The sequence below is a fragment of the Rutidosis leptorrhynchoides genome, chromosome 4 (assembly GCF_046630445.1).
Source record: "Rutidosis leptorrhynchoides isolate AG116_Rl617_1_P2 chromosome 4, CSIRO_AGI_Rlap_v1, whole genome shotgun sequence".
Taxonomy (NCBI): Eukaryota; Viridiplantae; Streptophyta; class Magnoliopsida; order Asterales; family Asteraceae; genus Rutidosis; species Rutidosis leptorrhynchoides.
The window spans coordinates 120,248,178-120,261,816 of NC_092336.1; the positions used below are offsets into that span (position 1 = coordinate 120,248,178).

The following is a 13,639-nucleotide window of genomic DNA, read 5'->3' on the forward strand; positions in this document are numbered from 1 at the left end:
CTCTATCCGGAGATAGATCCACTTACCGAATACCAGCAACTAGCTCAGATAATCTATCACTGAGCGGCTTCCTTATCCTTATCACCTGAACATAAGGCAAATCAAGTTAGTTTCTGTTTGTTAGCACAAAACAGCACATTACTGTAAATCAGTAACAAAAGTGTCACTAAAAGTCCACCTAACACTTATGCATTTTCAGAATTTACATCATGATTATCATAAGTCACGCGGGCAGCATAACGGCTAGGAAACAACTAAATTACGCAACAATGTGTGATGCCCCGTACAAAATCAATGTATACGGATTATCAACAACAGGTCCATTACAAGGTTACAACACTATATGCTGTTTTAAAACAAGTTTGCATTCATGAAAAGATAGCGTTTTACAAAAGATAGCATGCTTCTACGAATAGAAAGCATTAATATAAGTACGTGACACAAAGGTCATTACAAAGCAATTGTTCAAATGTAACATAAGTTATGAATGCAACATAAAAGTTCCATGATTGAGACATCACTAAACAATGTAGCGGAAGTCTAACACAGCAGTCTAACAGCGAGTCTAATACAGCGGAAGCGACAAACGTCTAAGCACCTGAGAAATAACATGCTTTAAAATGTCAACACGAATGTTGGTGAGCTATAGTTTGATTATAACAATGATGTAATGTAGGCCACGAGATTTCGTATCCAAAACAGTTATGAAAAGTATATGCTTAACCGTGGGCACTTGGTAACTAACTTAACATAAATATCACCCCCTATAAGTACACTTGGTGAGTGCGTAAGCTTATGAAGTATTAAACACCCGTTAAATGCTAGCGCGACTAGCCGAGTGGGGATGTCAAACCCTATGGATCCACATCTAAGATTCTGTAACATCCCGTTTTTCATCATACATGTCCGAGGTACGTAATTGATCTTTAGAATGTTCATACTTGGTGGTATAATTGTATAAAGATGTTTGTACAATGCGTGTATGAAGGGTACCAAGTATGCACGTGTTGCTTGTTCGAATGTCGAAGAAAACTGGACGTTGTTTGAGTTACAAGGTGTGTACGTACCTTTTTGACCCCAAATAAAGTTTGATTTGATGTTTTAAAACCTTAAATTTAGAAAGGAAATCTTATTACATTTCCAACGATATTTGATTCATCGAAAACGGAGTTACGGTCAAAAAGTTACGACCAAAACAATTTCAAAAATCGGGAAAAAATGTGCCAGGCACAAATTGCGGCTGCCAGGCGCAATTTGCGGCTGGCTGGGGGTCAAAAATCCGTTCAGGACCCAAATGGGCGCCTTTGGGCAGCCATTTTTGCGGCCTTGGCGTAAATTGCGGCCAGCAGGCGCAATTTGCGGCTGGGGACGGATTTTTGATGATTTTCTTGATATTTTGAGTTTTAAATCAAGGGTAATTCTGTCTTTTTGCGTATGGATCTGATTGGGACTCTAAATCTCAGCCACTTATCCATTTTTATTCATTTCTTTTCCATTTTCTTTCTCTATTTCCTCTCAAAACACAAAACCCATTTAGATTCAAGGTTAGATTTGAGAGTGAAGATTTGAGATTCGATCTTTGGAGCAAGAAGTAAATTTTTTCTCCTCGTTCTTAGCTACGAGTGGATAGTGTTGGTAAGTCTTAACTCCATGTTTTGAGTTTTAGTTAATCTATGGCTAGGGTTTGGTCATTTGAGACTTGTAAGACCCATTTGGGGATTTAATGGGTGAATTTGGGTTAATTTGATGTAAGGAAACCCAAATGGTGTTAATATAGGGTTTGGTCATACAAATTGAGATTTGTAAGTGTTAATTGTGTTGTTTGTCACTTATACACTTGTGAAATGAAAAAAGGGTGTTAATGGGTTAAGTTTGACCAAAACTTGTAAGTCTAAGTGTTGAAATGGGTCAAATAGGTAATTGTTGACCTAGTTGGGTGAGATGGGTATGAAATACCCATAAATTGTGTTAGTTGGTGTTAGTAGACTCTAATCACTAGCTTTTAGTGATTTATGATGAGTCATGGCCATTAATGGGCGGTTTTGGTGGATGTGAGTCATTTAATGCTTTTAGGCCATTAAATGCTCAAGTGTTAAGTGTTAGTGGTTAATTCCACTAGATTGTATGTTAATTAAATGCATAATGTGATAGGTGCATTACATTGAAGGTTGCGAGCTTGATTCCTAGTTCACCAAAGGCGATAAGGTGAGTGGAATAATTATATGTGTGCATATATAATGTATTTATTTGTGTAGCATGAGTTGTGAAGTGTCGACGTGTTAAGACACCACATCTCACGTGGCGAGTGAAGTCTCGACGTGTTAAGACACCACTCGGGGGTGAAGCATTGACGTGTTAAGATGCCACTCCAAGAGTTGTAATGGGTGAAGTGTCGACGTGTTAAGACACCGCCCGGGGTGAAGTATCGACGTGTTAAGATGCCACCCGTGGGGTTAGTGTACGATGTGTTAAGTACTCTAACGGTTGTTATGAACAACGATGGAAAATGCGAGTACCATCTCTTGTAATATTGGTTAACCATAGTTGTGCGTTGTAATGTAGCATATTATATCATTCGGGTTATATGCTTTTGTTATGCTAGTTTGTGTGGTCGAAGGTTTAGCATTATACTTGTAATAGTATGATTATTTATATTGCTAGCATGTATGCGGTAAATGCATAAGCGATTGCAAGTAAGTAGGTTGTATATGTAATCGTATAATTGTTGCACTCACTAAGCATTAGCTTACCCCTCTCGTTGTTTATCTTTTTAGATGCAGGTGCGGAGAAAGGGAAAGAGGTTTGATGTTATGCGAGGTGTATACAAAATAGTTATTAATTTTTACAAGGAAATACTATTAAATACGATACAATTTTACACAAGATATTTATTTATTTATAGAATGGATATACCTAAACCTTGCTACAACACTTATAGGCAGTGTACCTAATCGTACAGTAGTGTAGTTTTTAGTAAGACCGGTTCGTTCCACAGGGAGACTTAGCCAAGCTTAACACTATATTTTTAAAACTATAATTGTAAAAATTTAAAAATATATAAGTAGTATTATTATTATAAAAGGGGGTTTTTACCGTTTAATGACCGGTTTGTCGATTTTAAAACTTTTAGTCGCAGTTAAAACCTAATGTAAAATATTAAAAATAAATATAACTTAATTTAAAGCGTAAAGTAAATAACGATAATGAAATTGCGATAAATAAAAGTACGATAATTAAGAAGTACGATAATTAAAAGTGCAATTAAATACAATGACAATAAATAAAAATGCGATAATTAGATGTGCAATTAAATATGAAAATAAAGGAATTATGCTTATTTAAACTTCCGTAATCATGATGTTTGACGTGTTGATTTTAGTTTATTTTCATGGGTTAATTGTCTTTTGTCCTGGATTATTCAATATGTCCATCTGGTTTTTGTCCATAACAGTCCATCAGTCATAAATATAAAGTGCGAGTGCCCTCGTAAAATTATCCTTATATCCGAAGTCAAATATTCCAACTAATTGGGGACTTAAACTGTAACAAGGTCTTAATACTTTGTTTAATAATTACACCAGGATATCGACTGCGTGTAACCCAAGGTTTTAATACTTTGTTATCAATTATGCCAAGTGTCCTTGTACATAATTCACCCCTGTTTTAATAAGTCTATTAACTATTAATTCATTCCCGTGTCCGGTTAAATGAATGATTATTCGTACATATAAATATCCCGCCCATCGTGTCCGATCGAGTGTATATGGTTATTTATAGGTACGTCCAATTGTAAGTCTTTATATTAAATTAACAAACTATCATTTAATTAAACAAATATAAAGCCCATTAATAGCCCATAGTCTAATTTTCACAAGTGTCGTTCTTTTGTCCAAACCCCGATTATGGTACAAAGCTCAATTACCCAATTTTAATATTTTAGCCCAACATCATGATTACTTCGGCATTAAATAAGTATAATAATAACTTAGCTACGAGACATTAAATTAAAAAGGTTGAACATAACTTACAATGATTAAAAATAGCGTAGCGTTACACGGACAGAATTTCGACTTACACCCTTACAACATTCGCTAACATACCCTTATTATTAAAATTAAAATTAAAATTATAATATATATATATATATATATATATATATATATATATATATATATATATATATATATATATATATATATACGTATGAGTAAGAAGAAGGAAAAAGATGGATATATGGATCACCAAACTGCGAAATTTATAGGGCCTGAGCTGAAAAAGTGTGCCATGCGATCGCATGGCTTTTGTGCCTTTAGGCAATGCGATCGCATGGAGGTAGGTAACAGCTCACATAAGTTTGTTTTCTTGTTTTGCCGACGGTTTATAATAATAATATAATATATAAATAATTTATAGAATTATTTAAATATTATATTATATTCGTGTGCATAGTTGACTTGTAATTTTTAGTCCGTTGCGTCGAGCGTTGAGGGTTGATTTTGGTCCCGATTCTGGATTTTCGAACGTCCTTGCGTATAATTTAATATCTTGTACTTTGCGTTTCGCGTCTTGTACTCTTGTAATTTTGAGACGTTTCTCATCAATAATTTGAACCACTTTGATTGTACTTTGTACTTTTGAGCTTTTTGGTAGTTTGCGTCTTCAATTCGTCGAATCTGTCTTTTGTCTTCACCTTTTATTATTTAAACGAATATCACTTGTAAATAGAACAATTGCAACTAAAAGCTTATCTTTCTTGAGGGATAATGCTATGAAATATATGTTCGTTTTTAGCATTATCAAATATTCCCACACTTGAGCGTTGCTTGTCCTCAAGCAATATAGTCTTGAAATAAAAATACTAGAATCACTTCTTTATTCTTCACATTTTGTACATCAGTGATTTCTATACGGCGGTATGAACAATGGCAGTAACGTTTGTGGTTTACAGTCCCACATGACAATAAAAATTTAGATCCTTAAGGAAATTGGATCTTTATGAAAACATTTGATCTTTTGAAAATTAAATCTAGTTTTTACCCTAGATAAGTGTTCCGGAATAACCCTTCACCGGTGTTTGCAAATTGTTTTTGTGGGTTTCAGATTTGAAAATTTTAGCTCAAAACTTGCGGTTTTGTGTCACCCACTTGCTAACCTTGTATTAGGAAAGCAACACGTCCAGTATACTTGCTCCGTATATTACTTTTCGGTAAACTACCGTCCGGTTGTAAAGGAAAGCGTTGAACAAGCAACTGTTAAGGCAATGTCCCCTGACATGCTTTTAATTATGGTCTATAACGTGTCGGATGCAATTACTATCCTTTGTAAGAGCAATAGTAAAGCTCACCCTTATAATTTTTCGGTCTGGCACAAGGTCCTGTCTTCGACCATGCTATGCAACCACCGTTCTTACGGTTGACACCCGATTTAGTTCAGGTGACCTAATGAATTCCAGGTGAATTCCTAGGATTTTACGTTCAATGGTAATGAACGCATTAAAAATGGGTTTTTCAGAAAACAAATCGGTTTGTAATTTTGATCAAAATATTTTCTCGTTCAAGCTCGAGTTTAGATATCATCGAATTCCATGAGTTTGTAATTCTCAATCTTTAAAGTCAATCTCTAGGATTGAGTAATATCAGGCTTAAAGGCTGATTTTTGATCTTTAAGGAGATTATCCTTTTCTGGGGTCTGATTCATTAGTCTTATCAAGCTAATTTGCACGGCGTCCTCCCCATTTTACGAGACAGATCCTCTCATGGTTAGGATAAGTCTGACCACTTGGCGACCCTATTCGATGTTGAGGTCCGTGGATTTCCTGCTGATTTTAGAGATGACTTTTCTAGATTTTTCGTCAACCTACAGCTGGTCTGGACGACAACTTCCTGACCTAAATCAAGAAGTGCGTGTCTTTTTCGAAAGACTTTACTTTCTTTTAATGATGGAATTGATTCATCGTGTAGATACATCTTTCTTTCAAATATATTACAGTAAATCAGGTAAAACTGATTAGTTTAGTCTAAAGCAAAAGCAACTTCAGTTATTTGTACAAAAATATGTAATGTATGTTCAAAATAACTTGGTAAATTTTTCCCACACGTGGCTTTTATTTTCCTTTCTTTACCTTTTTATTGTCCTCTATTCCATTTTAAATGAATTCTAATATTTTAGTTTGTTTCTCAATTTATGTCCTTTCCAAGATAACAATAATTTCGGTGTTAACACCTAGTTTTATCATTCATAAATATGTATAAACATGATTTTGAATTCATTTAATTAAAAATTTTGAAAATTTTACTAGAATTGGGTATTCAGTATATAAGACTAGGGCTGTTCTTTATTATCAGAGAGCACTAGATTCTAATACAACTACTGCGTTACTAGTATTTCTAATGGTAACCAAGTGTTTAAATTTAAAATTTAAAAATCCAAAAGAATTTAACCCCTTCCCACACTTAAGATCTTGCAATGCCCTCATTTGCAAGAAATCAGTAACAATTTAAATTATTGAGGGTGATTAGAGTAGAAAAATGATTAAATTTTACCAAAGTTTCCAAACATATTGACGTTTGTTTGCTGAATGATAAATGGTGCACATCATTTGTTCATTCCGTTTTGTTGTTACATCACATTTGTTTTTCATTTTGTCGTCAAAAGTACTAGCTTTTGCTGAACTTAATGTCAGTCTTTGAAAATGCGATGTTTTACCCTGTTGTGTACAATTGACAATATACATATATACAAATATAAACATGCATGGTAATTTGAAATGGGATTTAAAATCCCACTTTCAAATCAAATATGAAATATTAGTACAAATTAATAAAAATATTAAACAATACATTAATGTATCACAATATCATATGTTTTAACATAAATAAATAGAAATAATAAAAAGATAAAAATTATAGAAATCACCAACTAGAACTATATCAATCTGGATAGTTGACTTATATAAATCTTGCTTTTTTTTATTTTATTATAAAACCTTATACTTAATAAAACATATAATTAATTTAAAATTAAAATTTTGTTTCTTTTTAGGATGAGGGCATTTCGGAATGATGTCCTAGTCCGTCCCTCGACAAAATTTTAAAATTTGTCATTTTTAAGCTCAGTTTTAAAAGCAAAGATTTTTGGGTTTTTTTAAATATTTTTGGCATACTTTAATTCAATAAGGCTAAAAATAATGATAATAAAAGTTCTCGTCCCTCCCTTGGGTAGAGCAATTTCGGTTCAACGACTTAGTTTTCAACTCACGATGAATTTTTAGAAATCAATTTTTAATTTAGCGAAATAAAGTACATTTTTGTTTTTAAATTCACACCAAACTTAAATTTAAAATGCATAAAATTAAAAATTCATATTATTAAAATTTTAAAAATTCACACCAAATTTATATTATATTTTTGTTTTTATACATACAAACTTAGATTAAAAATATTAATTTTTTTAAATATTTACAAACTTAAATATATTGATTTAAAAAATTTACAATATTATTTTAATATTAATTTTAAAAACAAAGTAAAAATAAAATTAAAAATCTTTTTGGTCTTTTATCCCACTTTAATCAATCAAATATTATCAAAAATATACGCCCCTCTTTTCGGTAAAGTAATTTCGGTTCCATAACCTAGTTTAACTCATGACGAATTTTTGAAATATTTTGGTTTGATCGATTAAAGATATTTATACCTTAAGAATAAACGGTAAATTTCGCAGTGATGTAATAAATTTTTGTATGATATCAATAATTTCGGTCGCAAAACCTAATTTTATTGAATACCAATTTAATACTTTATAGCGAACGATTTAGCATTTATTATCAAAAGGTTAAAAGCAATAAAATAAAAATAAAAACTGTACATACTTACCTGTAAGATAGAATTCTCAGTGACCCGCTTTAGCCCACTCATAAGATAGTCGGACTAATTGGTTTTCCATAGCTACATAGGCGTAACCTCGAGCATTCAACGATTTTTCTTCGAAACATATGAACGGTCCTTCTCTGCATAAAGTAACGAACTCGGTATTGGAATATGTCTGATTCGTCGAGCATTTTCCTTTGTGTGACCATTTTCCGCATTTGTGACATCTTTCAAGGTGTCGTGCTCTTCTTTTCGCTGCGGATTTTGATTTTCCTTTACCAAAATGTAACTTATTATTTTCGTTCCTGGATTCTTTTCTTACTCCGTCCAATTTGCCTCTGATTAATGATATCAATTCACTTGGAAGGGTGTCATTATTACGTTTAGTGATCAAAGCGTGTAGCATTAGACCATGGTTTAGTTCACAGGAATTCTTCATCTCGTAAAACCTAAAAAAATAAAAATTCAGAATGGGGGGAGAAGACTAGTTCTTTAGGGTCTACTAGGAAAAGACCATTCGGATTCCATTCTCGAGAACTACACGAAAACAGAATATCTAACTCTAACAGAAATACATATTATCCTTTAAAGACTTGATTCTCCCCACACTTAGTTAGCTGTGGTGTTGAAATTGTGATTAACTTCGTTGTCAACTTCCATCGGACTATCTATGTAATGTTTAACTCTGTGACCATTAACTTTAAATTCAATTCCATTTGAATTTATTAATTCTACTATTCCGTACGGGAAAACTCTTTTGACTATAAATGGTCCAGACCATCTTGATTTCAATTTTTCAGGAAATTGCTTGAATCGTGAATTGAAAAGAAGAACTCTATCTCCTTCTTTAAATTCTTTTGAACTTCTGATTCTTTTATCATGCCATTTCTTCGTTCTTTCTTTATAGATTAACGAATTTTCGTATGCTTCATGTCTTAATTCTTCTAATTCGTTTAGTTGGCTTAACCGTAGACGTCTAGCTTCATGTAAATCAAGATTACATGTCTTCAAAGCCCAAAATGCTTTGTGTTCAATTTCTACTGGAAGATGACATGCTTTTCCGTAAACGAGTTTAAAAGGTGTGGTTCCAATTGGAGTTTTGTAGGCTGTTCTAAAAGCCCAGAGTGCACCCTCCAATTTCATGGACCATTCCTTCGGATTTGATCCTACGGTTTTCTCTAGAATACGTTTTAAAGCTCGGTTGGTATTTTCAACTTGTCCACTTGTCTGTGGATGATAAGCAGGTGAGATTTTATGAGTTACTCCATATCTTTTAAGAACTTTCTCAAGTTGATTGTTACAAAAATGAGTACCCCGATCACTTATTAAAGCTTTCGGTGTTCCAAACCTTGCAAAAAGACGTTTTAAAAAGTTGACTACAACTCGTGCATCCTTAGTTGGGAGAGCTTGTGCTTCCGCCCATTTAGATACATAATCAATGGCAACGAGAATGTAGAGATTATTATGAGATTTTGGAAATGGACCCATAAAGTCAATACCCCAAATGTCAAATACTTCACATACTTGAATGACATTTTGTGGCATTTCATCACGTTGACTTATTTTTCCGGCCCTTTGACAAGCATCACATGATTTGCAAAGAAGGTGTGCGTCTTTAAAAATTTTAAGCCAATAGAATCCAGCATCATAGACTTTTCTTGCTGTAAGTTGAGGCCCATAATGCCCTCCTGTTGGTCCTGTGTGACAATGGTTTAAGATTTTACTAGCTTCATCTCCGAATACACATCGGCGTATTATTCCATCGGGACAACTTTTAAACAAATGTGGATCTTTCCAGAAATAGTGTTTTATATCACTAAAGAATTTCTTTCATTTTTGGTACGATAATCCTTTTTCAAGGAATCCACATACTAAGTAGTTTGCATAGTCTGCAAACCATGGAATTTCATTATGATCTATCTTCAATAGATATTCATCAGGAAAGTTGTCTTATATGGCCGATTCATTTAGAACTTCTAATTCGGGATTTTCAAGACGAGAAAGATGATCAGCGGCGCGATTTTCTGCTCCCTTTTTATCTCGGATTTCAATATCGAACTCTTGTAAGAGTAAGATCCAACGGATTAATCGTGGTTTAGCATCTTGTTTCAAAAATAGGTATCTAAGAGCAGAATGATCGGTATAGACCACCGTTTTAGCTAGAACGAGATATGAACGAAATTTGTCAAAAGAAAATACAATAGCAAGGAGTTCTTTTTCAGTAGTTGTGTAATTCGTTTGTGCTCCTTGTAACGTCTTACTAGCATAATAAATAGGTTAAAATCATTTTTCAATCCTTTGTCCTAAAACGGCTCCCATTGCAAAATCACTTGCATCGCACATTAGTTCAAACGGTAGATTCCAATTTGGAGTTATCATGATCAGCGCATTAGTGAGTTTCTCTTTAAGAATATTAAAAGATTTGATGCATTCATCTGAAAAGATGAATGGGGCATCCTTTTCTAGGAGTTTATTCATAGAAGTGGCAATTTTAGAAAAATCTTTTATGAAACGTCGGTAAAAACCGGCATGCCCTAGAAAACTCCTAACTCCTCTAACATTGGTGGGATGTGGAAGTTTAGCAATTACATCTACTTTAGCTCTATCCACTTCAATTCCTTCCTTTGAAATTTTATGACCAAGAACGATGCCTTCTTTAACCATGAAATGGCATTTCTCCCAATTAAGTACTAGATTTGATTGTTCGCATCTAATAAGCATTCGTTCAAGATTAACTAGACATGATTCAAATGTATCACCGAAGACTGAAAAGTCATCCATGAAAACTTCCATGCATTCTTCTATCATGTTGTGAAAAATCGCCATCATGCACCTTTGAAAGGTTGCAAGGGCGTTGCAAAGTCCAAATGACATGCGTTTGTAAGCAAAAGTGCCATAAGGGCACGTGAATGTGGTTTTGTCTTGGTCCTCGGGTGCTATTGGAATTTGAAAATATCCGGAAAAACCATCAAGAAAATAATAGTAACTATTTCCGGCTAATCTTTCAAACATTTGATCAATAAAAGGTAAGGGAAAGTGATCTTTTCTGGTGGCGTCATTTAATTTTCTATAATCAATACAAACACGCCATCCTGTTACAGTCCTAGTAGGAATAAGCTCATTTTTCTCATTTGTGATGACAGTCATGCCACCCTTCTTAGGTACGCATTGAACTGGGCTTACCCATGGACTATCAGAGATTGGATAAATTAAACCTGCATCTAGCAGTTTAATAATTTCTTTCTTAACAACATCTTGCATGTTTGGATTTAGTCTTTGTTGGTGTTGCACATACGTTTTATTACCTTCTTCCATAAGGATTTTATGTGTGCAATACGAAGGACTTATTCCTTTAATATCATGAATTTTCCATGCAATAGCTGGTTTATGAGCTTTTAGCACAGTAATGAGTTGAGATTTTTTATTTTCCGTAAGAGAATACGATATTATTACAGGTAATTTAGATTCACCATGTAAATAAGTGTATTCCAAATAGTTTGGAAGTGGCTTTAACTCTAATGTCAGTGGTTCTTCTATCGATGATTTATATCGATATCTGTCTTCCTCTTTTAGCATTTGAATTTCTTCTGTTGTTGGTTCATATCCATTAGCCATAAGTGTAGCTAACATTTCAGTTTCATCAGTTGGTTCAGTTCCTTCTCCTAAAGAACATTCTCCTGTTCCTTGTAATTCTAGAAATTCTTCTAACAATTCTGCATGTGAATCTATAGTTTGAATATAATAACATGTATCATATGCAGATTGCGGTTGTTGCATGGCTCTATCAACAGAAAAGGTAACACTCTCGTCCTCTATACTTAGGGTCAGTTTCTTACCAAACACGTCTATTATTGCTTTGGCCGTGTTTAAGAATGGTCTTCCTAATATGAGAGGAACTCGAGAATCTTCTTCCATATCCAGAATAACAAAATCTACTGGAAATACTAAAGTACCAACTTTAACTAGCATGTTCTCCATTATCCCTCTAGGATATTTTAATGATCGATCGGCTAATTGTATACTTATTCGTGTTGGTTTTAATTCTCCAAGGTCTAGTTTAGCGTATAGTGAATACGGCATTAAATTTATACTAGCACCTAAGTCTGCCAATGCTTCTATTGAACTAAGACTACCCAGAAAACATGGAATTGTGAAACTTCCTGGATCTAAGAGTTTTTCTGGTATCTTATTTAACAGTACTGCAGAACAATTAGCATTCATAGTAACAGCCGAGAGTTCTTCCATTTTCTTTCTATTTGTGATTAGATCTTTCAGAAATTTAGCATATCTAGGCATTCCTAAAATTACATCAATGAAAGGAAGATTTACATTTATTTGTTTAAACATATCCAAGAATTTGGATTGCTCGGCTTCAAGTCTCTCTTTTCTCATTTTACTTGGGTAAGGAAGTGGTGGTTGGTATGGTTTAACATAAGGTTTAGCCTTAACTGTGTTATCTTCATTAACCTTTTCAACTATCGATTCTTTTTCCTTATCTTGTTCAGGTTGTGGTTCTTGTGGAGTAGGAATAACTTCATCAGAAATTACATGTATTTCAGGTGGTTTAAGTGTAATACCACTTCTTGTGGTAATGGCTTTAGCTGTTTCATTCCGGAGGTTAGCATTTGTATCGCTAGGTAGACTTCCAGGTTTTCTTTCACCTATCAACCTTGCTAGGTTGCTTACTTCTTGTTCCAGATTTTGGATTGAAGCTTATTGATTTCTAAATGCTTGAGCATTTTGTTCATTGGTTTGTTTCTGAGATGTGAAAAACTGCATTTGAGATTCAACTAGCTTCGACATCATGTCTTCTAAATTTGACTTTTTATCATCGGTTTGTGGTGGTTTATTTTGAAAAATAGGTCTTTGCTGGTTGTAAGTATTATTGGATACTTGCTGATTGTTAAGACCTTGTTGGTTGTTGTATGGAACATTTCGGTTATAATTCTGGTTTTGATTGTAAATTAGTCTTGGCGGTTGATAATTATTCTGATAATTATTTCCAGGCCTTTGGTTTATGTATGAAACATTCTCTCTTTGTTCCATTGTTAGTTCAATACTGAGACAATCTTTTGTCAAATGTGGCCCTCCACACTGCTCACAACTAATTCTTATTGAGTGTATATCCTTAGTCAACTTTTCCATTCGTCTCTCGACAGTATCTATCTTTGCAGAAATGGAATCTAAGTCATGGCTAGAATCGGCTCTAGCTGCTTTAGATGATCTAACGATATCTTTTTCTTGGTGCCACTCATGTGAGTGAGAAGCAGTGTTATCAATAATTTTATAAGCGTCAGTTGTGGTTTTCTTCATAATGGAACCACCAGCTGCTATATCGATGTCTTTTCATGTAGTGATGTCGCATCCTTGGTAGAATATTTGTACTCTTTGACAAGTGTCTAAACCATGTTGCGGACATCCTCTCAATAACCTTCCAAATCTTGTCCACGCTTCATATAAAGTTTCATTTGGTTTTTGTGTGAACGTAACAATTTCTCCTTGAAGTCTTACGGCTTTAGATGCCGGAAAGAATTTTTTAAGGAATTTTTCAACTAAAACGTCCCATGTATCAATCGCCCCTTCAGATAATGATTCTAACCAATCTTTGGCTTCTCCTTTTAAAGTCCAGGGAAATAACATGAGATATATCTGTTCATCCTCAACTTCTCTGATTTTGAATAGAGTACAGATCCTATTAAAGGTACGAAGATGTTCATTTGGATCTTCCTTCGGCGCACCACTAAATTGGCATTGATTAGTTACCATGTGTA

At 33.9% G+C, this 13,639-nt stretch overlaps 1 non-coding gene across 1 annotated transcript; it reads left to right on the forward strand.

Moving 5' to 3' along the window:
* The first annotated feature begins 13,269 nt into the window (after nucleotides 1-13,269).
* Nucleotides 13,270-13,376, forward strand: LOC139846022 (small nucleolar RNA R71). Its single transcript, XR_011758769.1, has one exon. It is a non-coding gene; the product is annotated as a small nucleolar RNA R71 (small nucleolar RNA).
* The last annotated feature ends 263 nt before the right edge of the window (nucleotides 13,377-13,639 follow it).